This window comes from Mus pahari, chromosome 3, assembly GCF_900095145.1.
Source record: "Mus pahari chromosome 3, PAHARI_EIJ_v1.1, whole genome shotgun sequence".
Classification (NCBI taxonomy): Eukaryota; Metazoa; Chordata; class Mammalia; order Rodentia; family Muridae; genus Mus; species Mus pahari.
The window spans coordinates 28739153-28763291 of NC_034592.1; the positions used below are offsets into that span (position 1 = coordinate 28739153).

Here is a 24139-nt window from a genome sequence, read left to right on the forward strand (position 1 = left end):
ATTTCATATAATCTAAAGAATATAACTTAAAAATGTATATTCCTCTAAATTGTAGAAACTAAAAGAAATGTATAAATTTCTTGAAATATACAATTGATCAAAGTTAAATCAAGATTATAGGAGCTATTTTAACATGACCACAACCAGTAGTGAATTATAGGCAAAAATTAAATATGTCCTAACAAAAAGTAAAACAATCAAAATGAAACACAATAACAAAACAAACAAAGCACCAAATGGATTCTGCAACTAATTTTACCAAACTTCGAGGAATATGAAATACTCCTTCAAATTTCTATCAATATGTAATCTTGTAAAGACTAATAGTCCTATGAACATAGATACCAACGTTCTCAATAAAATTCTTCCAAACCAAATCCAAGAACACATAGAAAAGGTTATCTAGAATGATCAGACTGGTTTTAACTCAGAAAGTCAGGGATGGTTCAACATATGTAAGTCATTAAACACAAGCCACCGCAAAGACAGGATGAAAGACAAAAACCACACAATCATCTCATGAAATGCAGAAAGGGTCTTTGACAAAAGCCAACATCATTTCATTATAGTGTTGGAAAGACTAGAGATTCAAGGAACAAACTTCAGCATAATAAAAGCAATGTTCTTCAAGCCTAAAACAAACATTAAGCTAAACAGAGAGAAACTCAACCCACTTCCACTAAAATTAGGACAAGGTTCTCCATAGTCTCCATGCCTAGTTAATATAGTACTTGAAGTCCTAGCAAGAACAATAAAACAACTGAAGGAGATCCAGGAAATAGAAATTGGAAAGGAAGAAACTGAAGAATCTTTATTTGCCTATAATATGATTTTACACATAAAGGACATTAAAAGGTCTACAAGAACACTTTTATAGTTGATAGGCTTTCACCAATGTAGCAGGATACAAAAGAAGCACTGAAAAATAGATATCCTTTCTATATACACATGGCAAAAAGACTGAAAAAGTAAACCAGGGAAACAATGCCTATAAAGAATTTTTAATCCAGCAACATAGTTGCTCTGTCAAGTCATCACATCAAAAACTATGAATGCAGAGACGCCCTGGATTACAGAATCATCTGGCTGGGATGCAGATAATTCCCTTAGTACACACTTTTAATCCCAAACAATGAAGGTAAGGTTACTTTGTAGAAGGAAGCAGCCACATTTGAAAGTGAGAGGCTGAGGGCATGATGAATCAGGGAAAAATTTGTCAAAATGAGTTAGAGATAGGATACTCCCAATTCAAATGAGAACAACACAGGAAAGAGAGGCTGCTTAAGAATAGCAAGAGATAGAAAAAGGGTTGGTGTATGGTGTGTGGTGAGGCTACTATGAAAGGCATTTGTAAATGTCACTCGCAACAATCTACAGATTCAATGCAATAGCCATCGAATTTCCAACACAATTCATGGTGTATGTTGTGTGATATGTGGTGGTGGTAACTGGTACGTGTGTATGGCAATTTTACCAGGGCAGTTTTACAGAAATAGCTTGCACAGAGAACAAGGCACACATCGGTGAAAACAGAACAATCCAGAGAATGAGAAGGAGCCAGATTAGGCCATGTTGTCAAAGGTAGTATGAGGCCAAGAAGAACAAGTCAGTCAGAAGCTGAGAGAAGCTAGATTGAATTAGCTTGAAAGATTAGATTATACATAGGTTAGAAGCTTCCAGCCCTACGCCTAATATAGTTTGAACAGAAAAAGAAATCCTCTGGGTTCAGCCAGTATGATGTATTCACAAAGCCAGGGTATGCCTCTCATCTTAACCCATCATATGAGGAAAATAAAAGCGACATTTACAAATGTCTTTCACAGTAGTCTCAAAAATATATCAGGATAACTATAATCAAATAACTGAGAAATTATTATGAGAAATTATTAGAAAAGTTTCATCTTACATTATTAGGTTTGAATTAACACAAAGATTCACAGCTAGGAAATGTATAGAAAGTGAGAGGTTTTGGAGAATTCACTCCTAAATGGGATGTCTTCATCAGTACATTCCTGCAAGGCTAAAGCATTTATATGGAAGAGGGAGAGGAAAGATTTTAAGAGCCAGAGGTGATAGATGGCTCCAAGGAAACACCATCTTTGAGCACAACAGCACTGGTGCACATATGATGTCACAGAGACTCTGGCAGTGTGTACAGGTGCACACATGACCTCACAGAGACTCTGGCAGTGTGCACAGGTGCACATATGACGTCACAGAGACTCTGGCAGTGTGCACAGGACCTGTGCAGGTTCCAGCCATATGGATTCCCAGCTCTGAGAAGGGGCAAGGGACACAGAGTCTAACTGCTAAAGAAGAAGATACGTGCACATGGTACTCGCTTCCAATAGGAGTATTGCTTTTTTCTAATAGAGTGTCACTGGGTATATCAGCCACACACCAGGGCAGGTCCCATGCTCAGGAGTAGTTTATCAATACAAAATGAATCCAATGATATTTGTAAAACATATTTGTTTTGGCATGTTTTTGTAGTATTGGTTTTGCTCATTTGCTTAAAAATTTTTATTTCTCTGTTTTTATGTGTTTCTTCTTTATTCATTTTACTTTTGGCTTTCATTTTTTTTTGACATACTAAAAGTTTATTTTCTCCTCAAGTTTCTACTAATCTCAGTGGCAAATGATAATCAATATCTACTAAGACCTAGAAGCTGGTCAAAGTGGAATTTATTTAAACTTTCTTACCATCCTGCCAAAGATTGTGCCATCTCCAGTCAAGTTATTTCTTTCATTCCACTCTTAAGNGAGATACTAGGGACAGAAAATCTTGAAAGAAAAANGTAATTTAAAACTATCTGTTGACACTCTGGAAATCAGTCTGGCGGAAAATTGGACATAGTACTACCGGAGGACCCAACAGTACCTCTTCTGGGCATATACCCAGAAGATCTTCCAACTGGTAATAAGGACACATGCTCCAACTATGTTCATAGCAGCTTTATTTATCATAGCCAGAAGTTGGAAAGAACCTAGATGTCCCTCAATAGAGGAATGGATACAGAAACTGTGGTACATTTACACAATGGAGTACTACTCAGCTATTAAAANCAATGAATTTATGAAATTCTTGGGCAAATGGATGTATCTGGAGGATATCATCCTTAGTGAGGTAACCCAATCACAAAAGAANTCACTAGATATGCACTCACTGATAAGCTTATATTAGCCCAGAAACTTAGAATACCCAAGATACATTATGCAAAACAGAAGAAAACCAAGAAGGATGACCATTGTGTGGATACTTCATTCCTCCTTAGAATAAGGAACAAAATACNCATGAAAGGATATAGGTACAGAGACAAAATTTAGAGCTAAGATGAAAGGATGGACTATCCAGAGACTACCCCATCCGGGAATCCATCCCATCATCAGCCACCAAACCTAGATACTAATGCACATGCCAGCAAGATTCTGCTGAAGGGACCCTGATATTGCGGCCTCTTGTGAGGCTATGCCAGTGCCTGGCAAACACAGAAGTGGATGCTCACAGCCAGCTATTGGATGGAACACAGGGTCCCCAATGGAGGAGCTAGAGAAAGTACCCAAGGAACTGAAGGGGGCTGCTACCCTGTAGGTGGAACAACAATATGAACTAACCAGTACCCCCTGAGCTTGTGTCTCTAGCTGCATATGTAGCAGAAGATGGCCTAACTGGCCATCACTGGGAAGAGAGGCCCCTCGGTCTTGCAAACTTTATATGACCCAGCACACTGCTTGTGGACGTTGTACATCGTGGTGCGCACTAGGCTCCGCACCACGATGTACAACGTCCACAAGCAGGGGGGTATAGGGAACTTTCGGGATAACATTTGAAATGTAAATCAAGAAAATAATAATAATAAAAAAAGCAAAAAACAATATCTGTTGAGATAGGTATTTTGACATTTGAAGGAAGGAAAAACAATTTAGGATGCTTTAAGAGCTTTTCAGTGTTGCCTTTCATATAATGTCACTCTGTGCTACAGAAAATAGTCCTTATCTCCCCATCTAGCTGTTTAGAGCAATCTTCAGTGGCATCATGTACCCTTTAAGGGTATTAATTGGGGTGGGCATTGAGACTTTCGGGTTGCAGGTTGCTTATTATAGCTGCAAATCAGGTGGGCTATTTTTCTTTTATTGTCTTTCCTTTTTAAAAAAAAATTATTATTATTTTCTTTATTTACATTTCAAATGCTATCTCGAAAGTTCCCTATACCTCCCCCACCCCTGCTCCCCTACCCACCCACTCCCACTACTTGGCCCAGGCCTTCCCTTGTGCTGGGTCATATAAAGTTTGCAAGACCAAGGAGCCTCTCTTCCCAATGATGGCCGATTAGGCCATCTTCTGCTACATATGCAGCTAGAGACACAAGCTCAGGGGGCACTGGTTAGTTCATATTGTTGTTCCACCTACAGGGTAGCAGCCCCCTTCAGCTCCTTGGGTACTTTCTCTAGCTCCTCCATTGGGGACCCTGTGTTCCATCCAATAGCTGGCTGTGAGCATCCACTTCAGTGTTTGCCAGGCTCTGGCATAGCCTCACAAGAGGCCGCTTTTGGCTGTCTTGAAAGTGAGAGAGAAAAGTACTTTGGTGGGTAAAGAGATGGAAAACTTATGTAAGGTTTATGTGAAAAGCTTATCGAATATATTGTATAAATTTTTCAATAACATAATAAAATAAAATATGAATTTAAAATACTGCTCTAATGATGAATATTAGAAATTACTAAATATATATGAATGCATATATTTTTAAGATTTTGAAGACTCCCAAATACCTCAAATGATAAACAAGACTCCCCCTATTAATTCTTTACTCTCTTCTCTTTCTCAATTTTTTCTTTCTTTCTTTCTTTCTTTCTTTCTTTCTTTCTTTCTTTCTTTCTTTCTTTCTTTCTTTCTTTTTTTCTTCTTTCAGTGCAATTAAATCCAGGATAGGTATTAAGTGCCCACTCTGTATACATTACATTGTTCTCACACAGCAAGAAATAAGTGTCAAATGCAATGTTATTCTGGCCTAAGAATTGTCTTTTGTTTCATTTTCAACAAGTAAATTAGTGCTTCATCAGACTGAAGATCTATCACAGTCATGATCATGTATTTTGTCAAACGATCATAAAAAATACTTTTCATGTTTCAACAGTTTCATTGAATGGGGTTCTTAAGTAGAAATCCTGGAAAGAAATACTCAACTCCTATGAGATAGCACTATCTATCCCTACACTCACAAATACAGTGTGTATAGAGAAACCAAACTTGCCACACTTGAAATTATTATCTTTGAAAGTAATGTATGAAAGAAAACTTTAATCAAAATATATTTTGTAATACAGCTAAAATTTTAGTGAAGGGAAATTAATTTTAGATTGTTTTTATGTTGGTATTCTAACAGAGTTTTGGAGAATGAAATCATGGTATCTTTATTTTGAAAGTTAATTTTATATCAATGCCAGATATAAGATTATGCCTTTATTTGGTTAGCATACAAAGAAATGGATTTGTTGTGACTTTTTTTTTTTTTACTGTTACTTATGCAGTTCCTATACCCAAGATACCAAACTCCAGGGACAGGAAAGGCTGCAAAGCATTTATTTATGCCTTTTTTGACACCACATTCACTAGTGAGACATTTTCTTAATAGACATATATAATGTATACACAAGCCATCCCTTCTCTCAGTGATAGTATTTCTTTCTGGTTTTATAGAATGTATTTTGTCAGTGTTTAAGTTTCCATTGCATTTTGTGTTTATGTTTAATTCTTTTCTTTTACATTGGTCAACAAAGTTGTAATGTTTAGATACATTCATCTCTCCAATGATCACCATATTTATTTTCAAGGTATAAAGTTGTTAATAGCTGAATATTTTCAATTCCACAAAGAACAATTTCAACATAAAATGTAATTTATTTTTAGAATATTTTACTTAATATTTATGTATGCATATAATGTATTTTGATAAAAATATTTCCTATTATTTCCCCGGGAAGCCCTTCTTCAGTTAACCCACCACTTTAGAACAATTTCAACATAAAATGTAATTTATTTTTAGAATATTTTACTTAATATTTATGTATGCATATAATGTATTTTGATAAAAATATTTCCTATTATTTCCCCGGGAAGCCCTTCTTCAGTTAACCCACCACTTTTCTCTCCCAAGCTCCAGTGCCCCCTCTTTTCCTTTAATGGCCACTGAGATGTTTTAGTATTCTACTTGTACATATGGGTCTGGGATCTTCTTCTGTAGCCTAGAGAGCCCCTCACATCTGCTCCCCTGAAGAAAACGTCATCTCCCTTACTCAGTAGCCATCGATTGTCAATAGCTCTTCAGAAAGGAGTAGAGACTTCTGAGCCTCTCCTCCATCCATGCTGGGATTAAGGCTGGCCTTAGGTTGTGCAAGTTTTGTGCATCAAGTCTTAAGTTGTGAGTCTAGTGTGCAACTACTTTGTTGTGTCTGTCAAACACTGTTTTGCAGCCGATATCTTTTTCTTTGAGCTCTTACAGTCAACCCAGTCTATCTTTTGTGATGATGCATAATGGTTTGGGGGTATGAGTCACCCTAATGTTTGCTAGGTTATATAGAATATTGTCATTTTTCCAACTATATAGTCTTTTGGGAAAATGTTTTATAAACTTTCAATGACTATCTGAAGTAAACGAAATGCTATGGATATAGTTTATTCCCACGAATAAGCTATGAAATGTGTATTGTATTTGTACTTCACAAAAATATTTTTAATTTTGTATGTCTGCTGTGTCTGAGTGTGGATTTGGGCATGAGAGCGCAGTGCCCATGGTGCCAGAAGAAGGAGTTGGATACTGTGGAACTGGAGTCACGGGTGGTTGTGAGATGTCTCATATGGGTACTGGGGCTTTGATTCTTTGAAAGAGAAGTACTTGTTCTTAACTGTTGTGCCATCTGTCCAGCCAGGTCTGGAGATGTTGTGAGTTTTATGCTTTGGGCTCCGAACCAGAAATGTGAACAAAAGGCAATCTGTTTTTCAGACAGAGATTTGTTTGTTTTGTTTTAATTCTCCTGCTTTTTCAGCATTGAGAGACTCTTGACAAGAATGCACAGTGAGTCATGACAGCCTGAGAGGTCCTAGTTAAGCTCTTCGGCAAGTCAAAGGCACATTCTGGAGTCCACCGTGACCTGAACGCTGCCATAATAGCAGTTGAAAAATAAGAAAAATAATATGAAATCTTTTTGTGGGAACCTTGGAATAGCTTCTAGGTTAATCCATTTGCATATTTTTTAAAGAGTAGCTTCTTCAAATAGTTGATTTGTGTTTAAGCACAAGCAACACCCTTTATCAGCTCTGAGACGTTGACAAGGCATTAACCTAAATGAATCTCTGTGTGTTCACCTATAAAATAGAAAAAAAAATCAGAATAAAACCTTGCAGTGTAATTGCTAGGTTTAAATTAAATAATCAATGTGAATGTTAAACTATGCCTTGTTTAGAATTACCTATAAATTCTATTATAAATCTGATATTTTACAGTGAACCATATCTCAGGGATTAAAAGGACCACTCCATTTAAATCTTTGCCACAGGAAGGATTGTATCTCTTGATGTTTCGTGATTGGGGTGAGGCATAGAAAGTCAATATCTTGAAGCAACAATGTCTCAGGAATGCCAAAACAGAGTGAATTTTTAATAGTATTTTTTAAAGCACCAGCTTTGGTCTTTTTAGAAGTAAAGCCTTAAACATGTACATATAGTTTATCAGGTTTTTAAGGAACTATTTCAAATATTTTCCCAGCATTGTTTCTCAATTTCTTTAGATGATTGGTATTTTATGTGCTTCTATATTTTAAAGGCTACAATTCAAATGCCATATTTTCTGATATATTTTCACATCTGATATGATGTAAAATTAAAACGTAAGTTCTGCATCATGATTTGTGATATATTAAATTTGTATATTTCTGCTGAAATGCTATAATATCACCATCTAAACCACTTTTCTGCAAGATTAATAGTTCTTTGTTAGTGAAGTAAAGCACAGTGCAAACCAATAGCTCATTTATATATTTACAAGTCTTACTTTTTAAAAATATACAGCTATTTGTCTTTCCTCACAATTATCTTGTTCCAGTTTATTAAATGTTTTATTTATCTTTCCCTGGATCCTTGTTCAATACTCTGCTATTGGAAATAAGTAACAAGAAGTTTAGATTAGAAATGTAACTAAAGAACTAGCAAGCTTACTGCTATATTTTACAGACAGATCATTTTTTAATGTTTTTGTTTTATTTCACATGATGCTATCCAATCTCATTCATTTACCCTTCCCTCCATATTCACAATTCATCTTTGCCACCTCTAAAGAAATAAAACACAACACAACACAACACAAGAAAGCAAAACAAACATCTCACTATGGATGCTGCTGTATGTCACACAATATGCCCTTTTGTCCAAAAAGATTCACTAGAAAATCCATTGCAGTGTATCATTGGTCTGGTTTCTGTCATACTTTCAATACTTCATAGTAGAACTGGCCTTGGTGGAGGGGACAAAAGTGTGACAGCCCTAAAGGCATGAGAACAGGAGAGCTGCCCCTGCCCCTTGACTACTAGGGAACTGTGAAAGAGCTGGTCCTGATGGCTTGGGTACCACAAAACTCATCCTGCCCCTTGTTGCCTGCCACAAACAGTAGTGCTGGCTGCACCGCTCTTCTGGGAAAAGCAGGAGAGCTGGCCCTGGTGGTGTGTATGTTGGAGGGCTGGCAGAACTCAGCTATCGCCCAGTCCCAGACAAATTATTTTAAGTGATATGGAATTTTAAAAATTCCTTTTATAATTAAAAACAAAATGTTTCTTTTAAAATATTTTTGAAATTATAATTACAGTCTTTCACCCCTTTCTTTTATGTCTTCCAATCTATTGCTTGCAAACTTTCTCTCTCTCTCTCTCTCTCTCTCTCTCTCTCTCTCTCTCTCTCTCTCTCTCCTTCTCTCTCTATTTCTCTCTCATTCTCACGTTATTTCATTCATTCTTTTCATATGACATATATCTCAAAATATCTAGATATAACCTATCAAGCCTATATAATTTTACATATATATGTGTTATTTCAGTGCTGACAACTTGATATTGGAAAATGAGTTCAAGGGTTATTCATTAAGGTAAGATTTTTTTTCTTCTCCTTCCTGCATTTCTTGTTTGCCTGTAGTTCTTTGCCTACGGTGGAAGACCAGTTTTCCTTGTTTGACATTGGCATATCTATTTTTCTTGTCCACAGGTCTTGTTTAGGCAGTCATAGCCTCTCTGACATCTCTAGGAGACAAAGTCTTACAGATAAGATCCTGATCCCCTAGCTCCTATCATCTTCCCAGCCCTTCTTTCACTCTTTCTAGGATCCTCAGCCATATGTGGAGGAATCATGTTAGATGTGTGCCTGGTGGTTCTAGACACTACCCCATCACATATCATGTGCATTGTGATCAGATTTGTTATTCTCTAATGATCTTATTCTGTTGCAACAAGATATCTTTAATGAGGGGTGAGACCTATCCTTATCTGAAAATGAGAGTATAAGTGCTTATAATGTAGGTTCTGATTATGCTGGTTTAATGAAGTACCAGTTATAGGTGCTACTCCACAAGCTATGACATCACTAGCCTTTGATAGTTGACCATATTTCCAGTACAACACATAATTTCTCTCTTGTTGAGTGGGTCTTAGGTGCTATTAGACAACTGTTGGTCTCTGATTTTTGCCTGTTTTGGAACCTATTGCTTTCTACTGGGTTGGCTTGTTCATATGAAGGGAATGTGCCTAATCTTAGTATAACACAATATGGCATTATTGATGGATATCCCTGGGAAGTCTTCTATTTTCTGACACTGGATTTTTGATAAAATTTCAATTGATATGGACAAAGAATATTTTAGAGATATTCCTTTTTTATTGTGTTTACTTTTGAAAATACTGTGTTAAGTTCCCTTGCCCATTTTTTGAATAGGTAATTGGTTTTAGATCTTCATGTAGTCTAGGAATTGATACCTTGTCATAAGTATGGCACCAAACATTCTCCTCCATTCTACATGTTTCTGCTACTTTAATTTGACTATTTATCAATCTGTGAGAAATTTGGTGTTTCATGAAATTCTACTTGTCAATATTTGTACTAAATTCCTGTTACAAATGGGGTTATATTCAGAAAGCCTTTTCTACACCTATGTTTAGAATCATGCTGCCTATATTTTCTTCAAATAGCATCAGTGTTTTGGGTGCACATTTAAGTCTTATACATAGTGAGTTAGATTTTGTGAATGTTTATAGATATGAATTTAATTTAATTATTCTACAGGTGCATTTCCAGTTTTTCCAGCCTCATTTGTTGAAGATTCTACCTTTTTCGCCTATTTTCCAAAGTATGTTTTTGGCATGTTCATCAAATATTAGAAGACTGTATTTATGCATGGTTGTGTTTTGGTCTTCATTTTGTTCCATTAGACTACATGTGTGTTTTTAATACCAGTACCATATTTTTTTATTGCTTTGATTTTTTAGTAGAATGAGCAAGAGGGGACACAAGTAGAAAGCGAAATAAAGGGAACATAAATCAAATAAAACACTTTAGTGTTTTTTTTTTTCATGTAATGTCTCAATCTTTAGGGATTAAAAAATACATTTTATAATATGCAAAATAAAAGAAACAAAGTACACAGCCAAATGCAGTCTAAAATCTGTAATTATAGCAGAGATCAGTGATCTCATAGAAGATAAGGTTTTTTTATGCACAGGTTCTATTCTGTATATTTTATTTGATGTCATTAAAGAGCTTACACGTATCTCCTTGGCTTACTCCTCTCCTCTTTTCATTATTTTCTCTTTCTCCCAGAAAATATTACAATAAACACAGCTCATTTCAAGATCACCTTTTCCATAACCCTAATTACATACTTCATAATCTCAGCTGACTTTTCCCTTTTTTAAATTTTATCTTTTACATTACTTAAACTTGTGTAGAGGACAACTATGTAACTATGTTAATAAGACTGAATATTTAATGAAAGCTTTGTATGTATTCATCCCTGTGTTTGCACAGGATAGATAGCAGAATACAATGTTGGGTACCAACTAAGGAACACTGTCCATTTCTTTTGAAATGAGGCTTCTCATTAACCTATAGTCTGAATAGTTATTGAACTCCAGGGATCATTTTGTCTCACCTTAGTGTTGGAATTACTTGTGAGCACTACCTAATTAAGCTTTTGATGTGGGTTCTAGGGACCATACTCCTGCCCTCACACTTGTCAAACAATTACTTCACTGACTGAATTATCTCCACTACCCAAAAGGAATGTTTCAAAAAATATATTAAAAGGAACAAATGAACCAAAGTTCAATCAAAGGCTTTCATATTCTCTAAGGCATAAAAAATAGTAGGTTTCTTACATATATACTTAAGGAAGGGAACTAGTTTTATTTTTTTTTACTACATAAATCTTGTTATGGGTGAAAGAGATTGATTTTACATACACACAGAGTAAAAATATAAAATCAGCAATATCTGTATCCTGAACTACTAATCTTCACTTCTCTTTTTCTAAGTTTCTATCAGTTTAGTGACCCAGAAACACCCAAAGATATTTTTCATTATCATCCCTTAGATGATTTATACAATAAGAAAAGGATATTGAAAAATGCAGGATATTAAATAAATGAAATGAAACACTGGAGGTTAAACCAAAGTATATAGAGAATAAAGAAACAAAATATCAGCCTTCTCTTTAAAAGTATGGAGAGTCTAATAACTTCTACAATTTATATTATTTTGAAAAATTGCTATATTGACCTCTTCAAACCACTAGGATGCTAGCAACACATGTTCTGAGTTTAAAAGTGCCATGGCTCATTTCTTCTTTCCTGTCCCTGAGAAGGTTATGGATGGAGGACAGAATAGAAGGTCCATCAGTGCACACTAGGGCATAGATGATTAATAGATGAAGGGAGCAGCTTTATGACTATTTATCCTACAATACTGAAAAAAAGATCTAGGGAGGAAAGAATACAGACAGAGAAACAAGCAAGTAGACTTCATGCTCATTATTTATGTTGCTGGACTTTTCCTTTTTTATTGGCTCTTATTTAGTAGCTTGAATGAACCCTTAGAACATCTATTTACATCTTCCATTGTCCACGGTGTCCCAGTTACACTGCAGTCAGATCACAGGCAGAACACAGCAGAAAGTGTGACCTTCTTAATGTACAAAGAGACAAAAGACAGTGGGAGGCACTGGGAAAAACTGTTTTCCTAATACTTAGGATGTTTCTAGGGGCCTATCTGCACAGGAATCAAGGAAAGAAATTTAGCATGACATTAATATGTATACATGGACCCACTGAAGAGGTAATTTCAGGACCTTTGGAAAATGCCACCCTTCCCTTCCCGGGAGAGACAGGTTAGACAGCCCATAGATCAGAAGGGAAAGGCTGATTATGCCCCTACTACCTAATTCCCTAAAGACCAATCAGTTTAAAGGGCACACTGTTCTGCCAATAATATTGTGTCTACTTGCTGATGCTCAATTCTGCCTCTGGAAACTGTATAAAAACTCGCAGAATGGTCTGTCCAGGGTTGCTGCCTCTCCTATGGGTTTGGGACAACCCTAGCACACTGGAATAATAAATTCCTCTTGCTTTTGCATTTATTCTAAGCTCTGCATATCTCATTCAGATGGTCCCCAGTAATTAAGGCTCATTAGAGTCTTACATTACAGGTTCCTTCCAGCTAGAGTATCTTTGTTGCATGCTCTCTGAGAAGGTTGCTGCTAGCCCTCCTCACTCAAGGCCTATCTTCATCATCAGGCCAAAAGTTGCCTTGGTGAGCCCTTTTCTTCATAGAAAAGTCTTCATCCTTCAGGTTTCCATCTGCACCTGGGGTTAACCTTGTACCACAGCTCTCCACATCCAGGTCCCACCAGGAGTTAGCAAATCGCACAAGAGTGATGACACATCTGAGAACACAGGTGATACTACCACTTCTGCTCAAATTCCTGGCCCAAGAGTACTTGAGGTTATAGCTAGAGCAATTACATGATAAAAGGAGGTAAAGGGGATACAAATTGAAAAGGAAGAAGTCAAAATATCACTATTTTCAGATGATATGATAGTATACTTATATGACCCCAAACATTCTACTAGGGAACTCCTACAGCTGATAAACTACTTCAGCATAGAGGCTGGATATAAAATTAACTCACACAAATCAGTAGCCTTCCTCTACTCAAAGGATAAACAGAAGTTAGAAATTAGGGAAATGGCACACTTTACAATAGTCACAAACAATATAAAATATCTTGGTGTAATTCTAAGCAAACATGTGAAAGATCTGTATGACAAGAACTTCAAGTCTTTGAAGAAAAAAATCAAAAGAAACCTCAGAAGATGGAAAGATCTTCCATGTTCATGGAATGGTAGGATTAATATAGTAAAAATGGCCATCTTGCTGAAAGCAATCTACAGATTGAATGCAATCTCCATCGAAATTCCAACTCAATTCTTTATAGATTTAGAAAGAGCAATTTTCAAATTCATTTGGAATGACAATAACCCAGGAAGGTGAAAACTATTCTCAACAGTAAAAGAATATCTGGGGGAATCATTGACCGAGATCTCATGCTGTACTACAGAGCAATAGTGATAAGAACTGCATGGTATTGGTACAGTGACAGGCAGGTAGATCAATGGTATAGAATTGAAGACCCAGAAATGAACCCACAGACCTATGGTCACTTGATCTTTGACAAAGAATCTAAAACCATCCAGTGGAAAAAAGACAGCATTTTCAAAAAGTGGTACTGGTTCAATGGACACACAGCATGTGGAAGAATGCAAATTGATCCATTCTTAACTCCCCGAAAAAAGCTCAAGTCCAAGATGATCAAGGACCTCCATATAAAGCCAGATACACTGAATGTAATAGAAGAAAATTTGGGAGCCTCCAGCACATGGGCACAGGGGAAAATTTCCTAAACAGAACACCAATGTCTTAGGCTCTAAGATCAACTATTGACAAATGGGATCTCAGAAAATTGAAAAACTTTTGTAAGGCTAAGGACACTGTGGATAGGACAAAATGGCAATCTACAGATTGGAAAAAGATCTTTACCAAATCTATATCCAATAGCGGACTAATATCAGTATATACAAAGAACTCAAGAAGTTAGACTCCAGAGAACCAAATAACCCTATTAAAAAATGGGGAACAGTGGTAAACAGAATTCTCAACTGATGAAACTCGAATAGCTAAGAGGCACCTATAGAAATCTTAACCATCCTCAATCATCAGGGAAATGCAAATCAATATGACCCTTAAATTCCTCCTCATGGCAGATCAAAAATTCATGTGACAGCAGATGCTGGTGAGGATGTGAAGAAAGAGGAATGCTTACAATTGCAAGCTGGTACAACAACTCTTGAAATCAGTCTGGCAGTTCCTCAGAAAATTGGAAATAGAACTACCTAAAGATCCAGCAATACCACTCTTGATAATATACCATGCCACAGGGGCACATTTTCATTGGCTCATATTGTCCTGGTTTGTGATAGCCAGAAGCTGGAAATAACACAGATGTTATGGAACATGACAGAAGAATGGATAAAGAAAATGTGGTTCATTTACAGAATACTTCTCAGTTATTAAGAACTAGGACATTCTGAGTTTTGTAGGCAAATGGATGGAACTAGAAAATATCATCCTTAGTGAGGTATCTCAGACCCAAGTGGACATGCATTGCATCTACTCATTATAATAAGTCAATATTAGAAAAAAAAGTACAGAATACCCAAGATACAGTCCACAGAACTCTAAGAGCTCAACAAGCTAACGGACCCAAGTGCGGATGTCTCGGTCTCCCTTGGGAGGGGCAAGAAAGCAATCACAAGTGGGGATGGAGGAAGGGTCTGGATGGGAGGGCAGTGGGACAGGGAGGGGAAGAGGGGAACATAATCAGGTATTGGGAAAGGGAAGTGGACTGAAGCCCCTAATGGCCAGCAGAAACAATGTAAACAGGTAACCTCGAGAGGTAGGAGGTTGGGGGGACCCTCCAGCATATACCAGAGAACTAGGAGGTGAGAGACTCTCAGGATTCTCTGAGAACTGGGAGGGCTCTAGATGAAATGTCTGAGAACTGGGAGGGCTCTAGATGAAATGTCCGACAGTAAGAAGAGGGAACTTGTAGAGCCCACCTCGAGCAGGAAGACAGGGCATCAAATGAGGGAGAGGGTTGCCATACTACAGTCAAAATTCTGACCCAAATTTGTTTCTGTCTGAAGGATCTACAGGGATGGAAATGGACAGGAGCCTGATGGAAAGAAGGTCCATCAACAGGCCGAAAGTGGAATCCAGATCAAAGGGGAGGTCCAAAGGCCAGACAGTATTACTGAGGCTATGGAGCACTCACAAAAAGAGACCTCACATGACCATACTCCAGAAGACCCAACAAGCAGCTGAAAGAGTCAGAGGCAGATAGTTGCATCCAACCAATGGACAAAAACAGCTGACCCCAGTAGTTAAATTAGGGAAAGGCTGAAAAAAGCTTAGGAGGAGGGCAACCCTGTAGGAAGACCAGCAGTCTCAATTAATCTGGACCTCTGAGATCACTTAAACACTTGTCCATCAACCAGGCAGCATACACCAGCTGATATGAGGCCCCCAACACATATAAGCAGAGAACTGCTAGGTCTGTGTTCAATCAGAGATGATGCTCCTAGCCCCAGGGAGTTTAGAGGTCAGGTTGGGTGGGGGTAAGGGGTAGAGACATCCTCGTGGACACAGAGAGGTGGAGAGGAGGTATGGAATGTGGAACAGTTAGTCAGAGTGTGGAAGCCAGGGGCAGGAATAAAATCTGGAGTGTAAAAAAAATTAATTTATTAAAAATAATAAAATAAAAATAATATTCTAGAGCTAAAAGCTAAATTAATCAAAAAAGATAAGAAAGAATGAATAATACCTAAAATAATCATTATATTTCAAAGTTTTTATTTTGCATCTAAGAAACTGAAGAATTTGAACAAAAAGCAAGTATTTATAAAAAAAAATATGTTTCTAAAAAACCAATTGTATTTACAGCAACAAAAGCAGTGCTCTTTCATTACCTAACAATCAAGAAACTTCCTGTGTGAAATGAAAGGGAAGAAATTTCCTCCATTAGGTGAGAAAAGTTGGTTCATAGTATTTTGAAATGAATACAGAAATTATATAAACACTTTATATAAAAATCAGATAAAATTATCATGGTCTGGATATATATATATATATATATATATATATATATATTTAAGAAAATGTACATAGGCTTTGATAATATAAAATAAGCAATTAAAATATAAGGAAACCCATGAAAAGATAAAAATTACAATAGATAATGTTAGAGTGCAATTTCGATTTTGAACAAAACTGATTGGCTATTAAAATTATTAAATTATTAAATTTAACTAATTTAAAGGTAAATTTATGAAGTTAAGAAAATTAGAATAAACAGAACTAAAAAATATTACTTGGATATATTTGTAACATATTCAACACTTATGAAAAAGATGTTCTAAAGATAAAAATCACATCTAAAAACTGCCAAATGGAAGTTGTTACACTTCTGAATGGTTTCTTGCCCTCATTCATAATGGGAAGATCATATTTGGATAGTATTTCCACAGAATAGATTAATAAATTTTAAAATGCTATCATAGAGATTTGACCTGAGTGCAATGTCAAATGCCTCATTCACAGGCATTTCTGTATTGTTTGCAAAGTTAATTACTCAGGTATCTGTTTAAAAAAACCCAACTTGAACATACATATTAAAATACTGAATATATATTACTACATTTACAAGGAGATACTAATAGCTCTACAGGGAGATAATAATAATTTGGAGCTACATATTAAAATATTGAATATATTGTAGAATTTTTCTTGCTATAGAAATACGCTATAGCATTCATCTGTGAATTAGGTATGAAGAGATATTTGTGTTAAAACAACTTGAAGCTATAGAATGTCAACAGGAGACAGTTGTTGAGTAATAACTGTATAGCCACTAAAGGGATACAATGCTATTAAACTATAAATTGGATGTATTGAAACAGAATGGCCTTAATATGGAATATTAATGATGGCCTATTTCATTTAAAAATTTTAAAACAAACACTCCTAGGGAACTATCAATTGTGTCTTCCAGTTGCTACCTTCATAAAATTCTCATGTATGTATTGGTTTGCTGTGTTTAGGAACCTCTATGCTTTTTTGTCTCTTTTGATAATGGTGACATTTCAGTTTTGCTTTAATTAGAAATTGGTTGTTGTTGATAATAGTTTTTGCTATCCTAGGTATTTTGTTATTCCAGATGAATTTGCAAATTGCTCTTTCTAACTCTGTGAAGAATTGAGTTGGAATTTTGATGGGGATTGCATTGAATCTGTAGGTTTGCTTTCGGCAAGATAGCAATTTTGACTATATTAATTCTGCCAATCCATAAGCATGGGAGATCTTTCCATCTTCTGAGATCTTCTTCAATTTCTTTCTTCAGAGACTTGAAGTTCTTATCATACAGATCTTTTACTTAATTAGTTAGAGTCACACCAAGGTATTTTATATTATTTGTGACTATTGAGAAGGGTGTTATTTCCCTAATTTCTTTCTCAGCCTGTTTATCCTTTGTGTAGAGAAAGGCCACTGATTTGTTTAAGTTAATTTACAACCCTGAGATTCCACCTCACACCAGTCAGAATGACTAAATCAAAAATTCAAGTGGCAGCAGATTCTGGCAAGGATGTGGAGAAAGAGGAACACTCCTCCATTGCTGGTGGGATTGCAAGCTTGTACAACCACTCTGGAAATCAGTCTGGTNGTTCCTCAGAAAATTGGACATAGTACTACTGGAAGATCCAGCAATACCTCTCCTGGGCATATACCCAGAAGATTTCTAACTGGTAATAAGGACACATGCTCCACTATGTTCATAGCAGTCTTATTTATAATAGCTAGAAGCTGGAAAGAACCTAGATGTCCCTCAACAGAGAAATGAATACAGAAAATGTGGTACATTTACATAATGGAGTACTACTCAGCCATTAAAAACAATGAATTTATGAAATTCTTAAGCAAATGGATGGAAATAGAAAATATCATATTGTGTGTGGTAACCCAGTCACAAAAGAACTCACTGATAAGTGGATATTAGCCCAGAATCTTAGAATACCCAAGATACAATTTGCGAAACACAAGAAAATCAAGAAGGAAGACCAAAGTGTGGATATTTCATTCCTNCTTAGAATAGGGAACAAAATACCCATGTTAGGAGTTACAGAGACAAAGTTTGGAGATGAGGCAGAAGGATGGACCATCCAGAGACTGCCCCACCTGGAGATCCATCCCATAATCAGCCACCAAACCCAGACACTATTGAATATGCCAGCAAGATTTTGCTGAAATGGACCTGATATAGCTGTCTCTGGTAAGGCTATGCCAGTGCCTGGCAAATACAGAAGTGGATGCTCATAGTCATCTACTGGATGGAACACAGGGCCCCAGTGGAGGAACTATAGAAAGTACCCAGGAATCTGAAGGGGTCTGCAACCCTATAGGTGGAACAACCATATGAACTAACCAGGACCCCAGAGCTCGTGTCTCTAGCTGCATATGTAGCAGAAGATGGACTATTCGGTCATCATTGGGAAAAGAGGCCCCTTGGTCTTGCTAACTTTATATGCCCTAGTACATGGAAACACTAGGGTTAAGAAGAGGGAGTGGGTGGTTTGGGGATCAGGGCAGGGGAAGGTTATAGGGGACTTTGGGATAGCATTTGCAATGTAAATGAAGAAAATATCTAATAAAAAATTGTTAAAAACTACTTTGAGCTGAAAAAAAAAGAAATTGATTTTTGTGTGTGGTGCAATGTTTGCTTTGCCTTTTAGTAAGGAGTTCAAGGGGTTTACAGCTCTATAGGAGGAACAACAATATGAACTAACCAGTATGCCCAGAGCTCCCAGGGAGTAAACCACCAACCAAAGTGTACACATGTTGGGACTCATGGCTACAGCTACATATGCAACAGAGGATGGCCTAGTTAGGCATCAATGGGAGGAAAGGCCCTTGGTCATGTGAAGGCTTGACGCCCCAGTGTAGGGGAATGCCAGGAACAGGAAGTGGGAGTGAGTTGGTGAGCAGGAGGAGGGGAGAGGGAATAAGGGAAGGGGGGTTTCGGGGGGGGGGAACCAGGAGAGGGGATAATATTTGAAATGTCAATAAAGAAAATATGTAATAAAATAAAATAAAATTTAAAAAAGTAAAGCTAAAAAAAGAAATTGGTTATATAAATTATAATGACACAATTAGAAGATGATAAATTCAAATTTATCTTTCATGTTGTGCATAGTACATTAAAATATTTTGAGTAGGTAAAAAAATAAAAAAAATCTTTTCAAAATTAACAGAGAATATTTATCACTGAGATGAGAAGTTATTTGTTTAACAAGCTATATGTAGTCACCTGAATTTCATCCTCACTGACAGAGTTAAATAGCAATGGAATCAGTTAAAATTTTTGAAGTATAGTATAGTGATATGGCCATTATTAATTCATATATTCATCTGGTGCTATTCCCAAATACAACATTTCTAACTCGTGAAAATGTAGTAATGTAATAGTATTAAAATCTATTAAAATAGCACTTTAAGAAATACAAGCTGTTATATAAAATTGCCTGTATTTTCCACAAGGAGCAAATCTATGGAATATGGATTTGGGGGATCTCTCTCATTCATATGTGTATAGCATAGAGTATACATAGGTGGGTTAGTTCTTACAGGTGATATTGCAGGATTTGTTATGTTATGGGGTTGTAATGATAAAAAACTTTGTGTTGCACTAGAAAATTGCAAAATAATGAAATACTGAATAGATAATCCATATTCAGTGCCATAAAGTTGAATTCTTGCTTCAACAAGACTCCAGGCTTGGTGTGTTCCTTTTGGGCCATTGACATCTGCCATTCTGCTCAGCCCCAGAGGGCGGGACCAGGACCTCTCTCTTCTCATTTGGACCTGCAGGCAAGGAGCCAGCATAGTATTCCTCTGCTCTGCTATCTATGTGCACTTGTCTCAGCTGAAACATAGCCCCAGTGTCCAGCCAGATTTCCTGACATCAGGTCTTTTCTATATAGACCATTTTTCAAAATTATATTATTATTATCTCTTAATGGAATCTTGCTATGTAACTTTCCTCGCAGAAGTCTTTGATGTTACTTAGCTTCCACATGAAAAGTCCTTTACCGTGCGAAGGTGAAAGCAGCGCCTTCAGAAGTTGGCTCTGTCCTACATTTTCTCCTTTGCCTGCCAGTCTCTTTACCGAATGCTGTCCTCTGGCTTTCCTGTCAGATGTACATTCTTCTGAGTCTTCTTTCTCAATCCTTCCTCCTTTTCCTTTTTTCTTGGCTTTTCTATATTTCCATGCCTCACATTTTCTTTTCTATGCATTTCAATTTTATAGTGTCTGTCTTTACATTACACTTCTTAGGGCCTTCCATCTTATTGACAGGAAAGGCCTCCATAGCTCAGATTATGTATAGCCTCCTTATTGGATCTTCAGCTGCCACACAGGAGGTATAATAGGCCAACATGTAGTTAATAAGTTGATTTAGAAACAGTTTCTAAATAAAATATGTAGTAGAATCTAAACCATGGTTTATATATGTCACCATATTGATAATCATCAGTAAAAATGAATCAGGAATGAGAGGAGCATATTTTAAATTCTCTCATGGGCTAGGATAAGTAGCAGGAAGTTGTATGCTGAAAGTCTATAAATTATTTCTATTACATATTATTACTAAACTATTATGTCTTTTCTATTATAAGACAAAGAAACACTAAAGCAAATACCAGACAAATGATATAGATCAAATAACTATCAGATGTTCCAAATAGAAATGATTGAAAGCTAGAGCAAACAAATCTCCCTGTAATTCAGGAGGGTGCATGCATGAGGAAGGCATGGAGAGACGAGGACAAAGTTTCTCTCCAGGAAATGAATAACAAGATAATGATTTCAATGAATTATTTCTGTCTCTTCATAAAATCTTTAAGAAATTAATAGAAAGGTATATTTGTTAACATCAAGAATAGAAACATTTAATGAAGAGTAATAAAAGACTTTATTCACATGATACAACTACCCATAGAATTTATTTCCTTCTATAATATAAAATATAATATAATGAAAATTGCAAAGAGTCATGGTTGTCATTATATATACAATGCCTTGAAAAGATGAGTTTGTATCCATAAATTAAATCAATGAAAACAAAAACAAACAAAAAAACCAAAAATATAAAACAACACATTTTTGTCATTGGAATAAACAAATAAAAAACAACATTTTATCATATAAGAAAACAAATGGAGAATTACCCATAAAGTTATGTATGTACTCACACATGTACACACACACACACACACACACACACACACACACACACACACACACCTACCTTAATAGAATTGTCAATAAAACAAAGTTCCCATTTGCTCTTTAAGTTGCCTAATTTAATGAATCTTTCTCATTAAACTGGAAAGGTAGGAACTTACTGTGATAGGCTGAAAGCATGTACTGATATATATGTATATATATCAAGTCTAACTAATACTGAAGAGGGCAATGGACATGGTACCTTTGTTAGGTCATATATAAACACTGAGCACACACATGTGTTTCAGTTGCTTTATTTAAGTAATTTCCCACTAACACTTTGGGGTTAAATTTTCTTCTACTATTTGTTGCTGTACTGCTCAAGGAACACAAGACTAAGAAAATCATAATTAAGTTGGGAAATTTACTTCAAAAACATTACATAGTTCATCACACAAAGAGAAGTTATTTCTTCATCATGTTTCATGTAATTCATTATGACTGCATGCAATGTTGGCATGCAATTGAGAATAGACTATGTCAATTTATCCAGACAAATAGAAAACAAAAACAAAAAAAGCACACTGCTGCCCAAGAAATTCCATCAGAATCTACCAAGGCTCTCCTCACACTTTTAGGCTAATTTTATCAGTTTCTAAGAATGTATATATATATATATGCTGAGGGTACTGTGAAGAATTTGAAGAATTAACTGAAAGCTATAATAAAGTGGTTAATAGATAAAGCTTCATGTCCACAGGAACTTAGCAACTTGTCATTGTATTGATCCTAAATATCCCCTGCTCACTTTCACTAATATAACTGTTTAAAAGCCTGCAAAATTACGTCTCAGACTGTCAAAGTACAGGAAAAATAAATACAGAAAAACAGAAATTAGTTGACAAAAGAAGGCACCACTTCATCTTGAATCCTCTCATCCTTACTGAGAATTTATTGATCAAAAGGCAAATGACCTTAAATTTCACTTTTCTCCCCAGTTTGATATCTATCAAATATAATTCATTTATTCACAACATTCAATTTTTCCACTATGTGTTTGGTACTGTTCAGAGTGTAACACTGAATGCAAAATGATAACAAAGGCACACAAGAGCCAATGGCAAACTAATTAAGAAAAATGCACCTCTGCGAAAGCGCCTGCAAAATAATCAAGTATATAAATTGTTGTTAATGCCCTGAAGCTGCCAACTGGGGAGGAGAAAGATGTATAGGTTAAACCATGAAGTTGATTTAGATTTTTAGTATGCTAGAGTTTCTTTTCAAAGGTATATTAAAGAGAATGTACATTATAAAAAGATGGAAAGGATTATGTAAATATATGAATTGAAATAAAATTTAGAAAGCTTTTGTATCCACTACTGAGTTTTATAGATGCTTCCCATCTCTGTGAAAGCAAAGCCCAAATAAAGATATTAACAAAATATATAACTTTGGATTATTTGAAAAATGAATACAAATACCAAATTAGGGTAGTTTTAAAATTATTTCTAATGAGAGGTTAAGGAGGCATTATGAATAATTGTTAATTTCCCTTTAGGGTATTCTTTCTCTATTGTTATTATTTTAAAGGCTTTGTTAAACTCAATTTTAAAGCTGCATGCTAAAGGTCTAGGGCACATCAGCCTAATACACTTAGCATTAGGAAATTAGTTTACATGATAGCCCCAGAGGGGAACAAAGTGCCCCCATCTCTATAGGTTCTCAGAACTGAGGCACATATGTCATTGTTCCTGGAACACTGGCCAGAGACTGTGGTATTTCCTGGACTTAGGAGTCCAACCAGCTTACCAGAATTTCTAAGCCCTGATAAAATCTGAAGCTGTGTTTGTTACAGTGATGACTTAAAGGATTCTGGGCAGCATCCGCCTCAGTATCGAAGGTTAATAGCATAAAAGTCAATGATGTGATGTTGCAAAATATGCCATATACTGTGGAATGCTTACAATAAGCTAATTAACACTTTGTTTTATTTCATATAGTTGTTTTGAAACATATATACAACTTGTCAATTGAAAGTACAATCAGAAGCTATATATAAATTTATGTACTTTAAGTAAATATAGTTTTAATTTCTTAGTCATAGCCTGACAAATCTGAGAAAAGTCTCTATAAACATTTCAACATACATTATACATACAATAGTTTCATAAGTCTAAAAAGAAGCAAGAGTACTGTTAGAGTCCAAACTTCAAATTAAGAGACTAGACTTTAACCACTTTAGTGGAAATCAGTCAAAGGAATATATTTTTGAAATTCTGTTATGACATTGTTTCATTTTTAAGTTTGAAAGACAATACAGGCAGAAGCCCTCCTCTCTCAACTTTGAAGTGAACCTTAAATCCAGACTCCATCATCAGATTACACAAACAAGAAACAAGAGTACATCACATGTAAACAGCTTTACAGCACATACTAAATCAAATATGGCCCATTGCAAAGTCAGAGTGCTATGACTAAGGTGCAGTATACATGCCAATAATGCAAATGTGCCTTTATGTTGGCTATCAATAAAAATAACTAATCATGCCAACAAGGTCAATGTTCTCAAATTAAACCAAAAGAAAATCAGTTCACAAAGTCAGTAAACTTTATCAGAAAGCTACAAAGAGAAGGAACCTTCATGTTTAACTGACAGTAAATGTTTCTTTCCCTAAATAAGATTAAATATATATATATATATATATATATATATA

General features: G+C 35.9%; 1 protein-coding gene and 1 non-coding gene across 5 annotated transcripts in view; both read right to left on the reverse strand.

Moving 5' to 3' along the window:
* Lrp1b (LDL receptor related protein 1B) overlaps positions 1 to 24139 on the reverse strand; it is a 1962444-nt gene that overhangs the window by 945195 nt on the left and 993110 nt on the right. The gene's annotated exons all lie outside the window — the stretch shown is intronic.
* Positions 5516 to 5660, reverse strand: LOC115063693. The gene has a single exon (XR_003843576.1). It is a non-coding gene; the product is annotated as a small nucleolar RNA SNORA13 (small nucleolar RNA).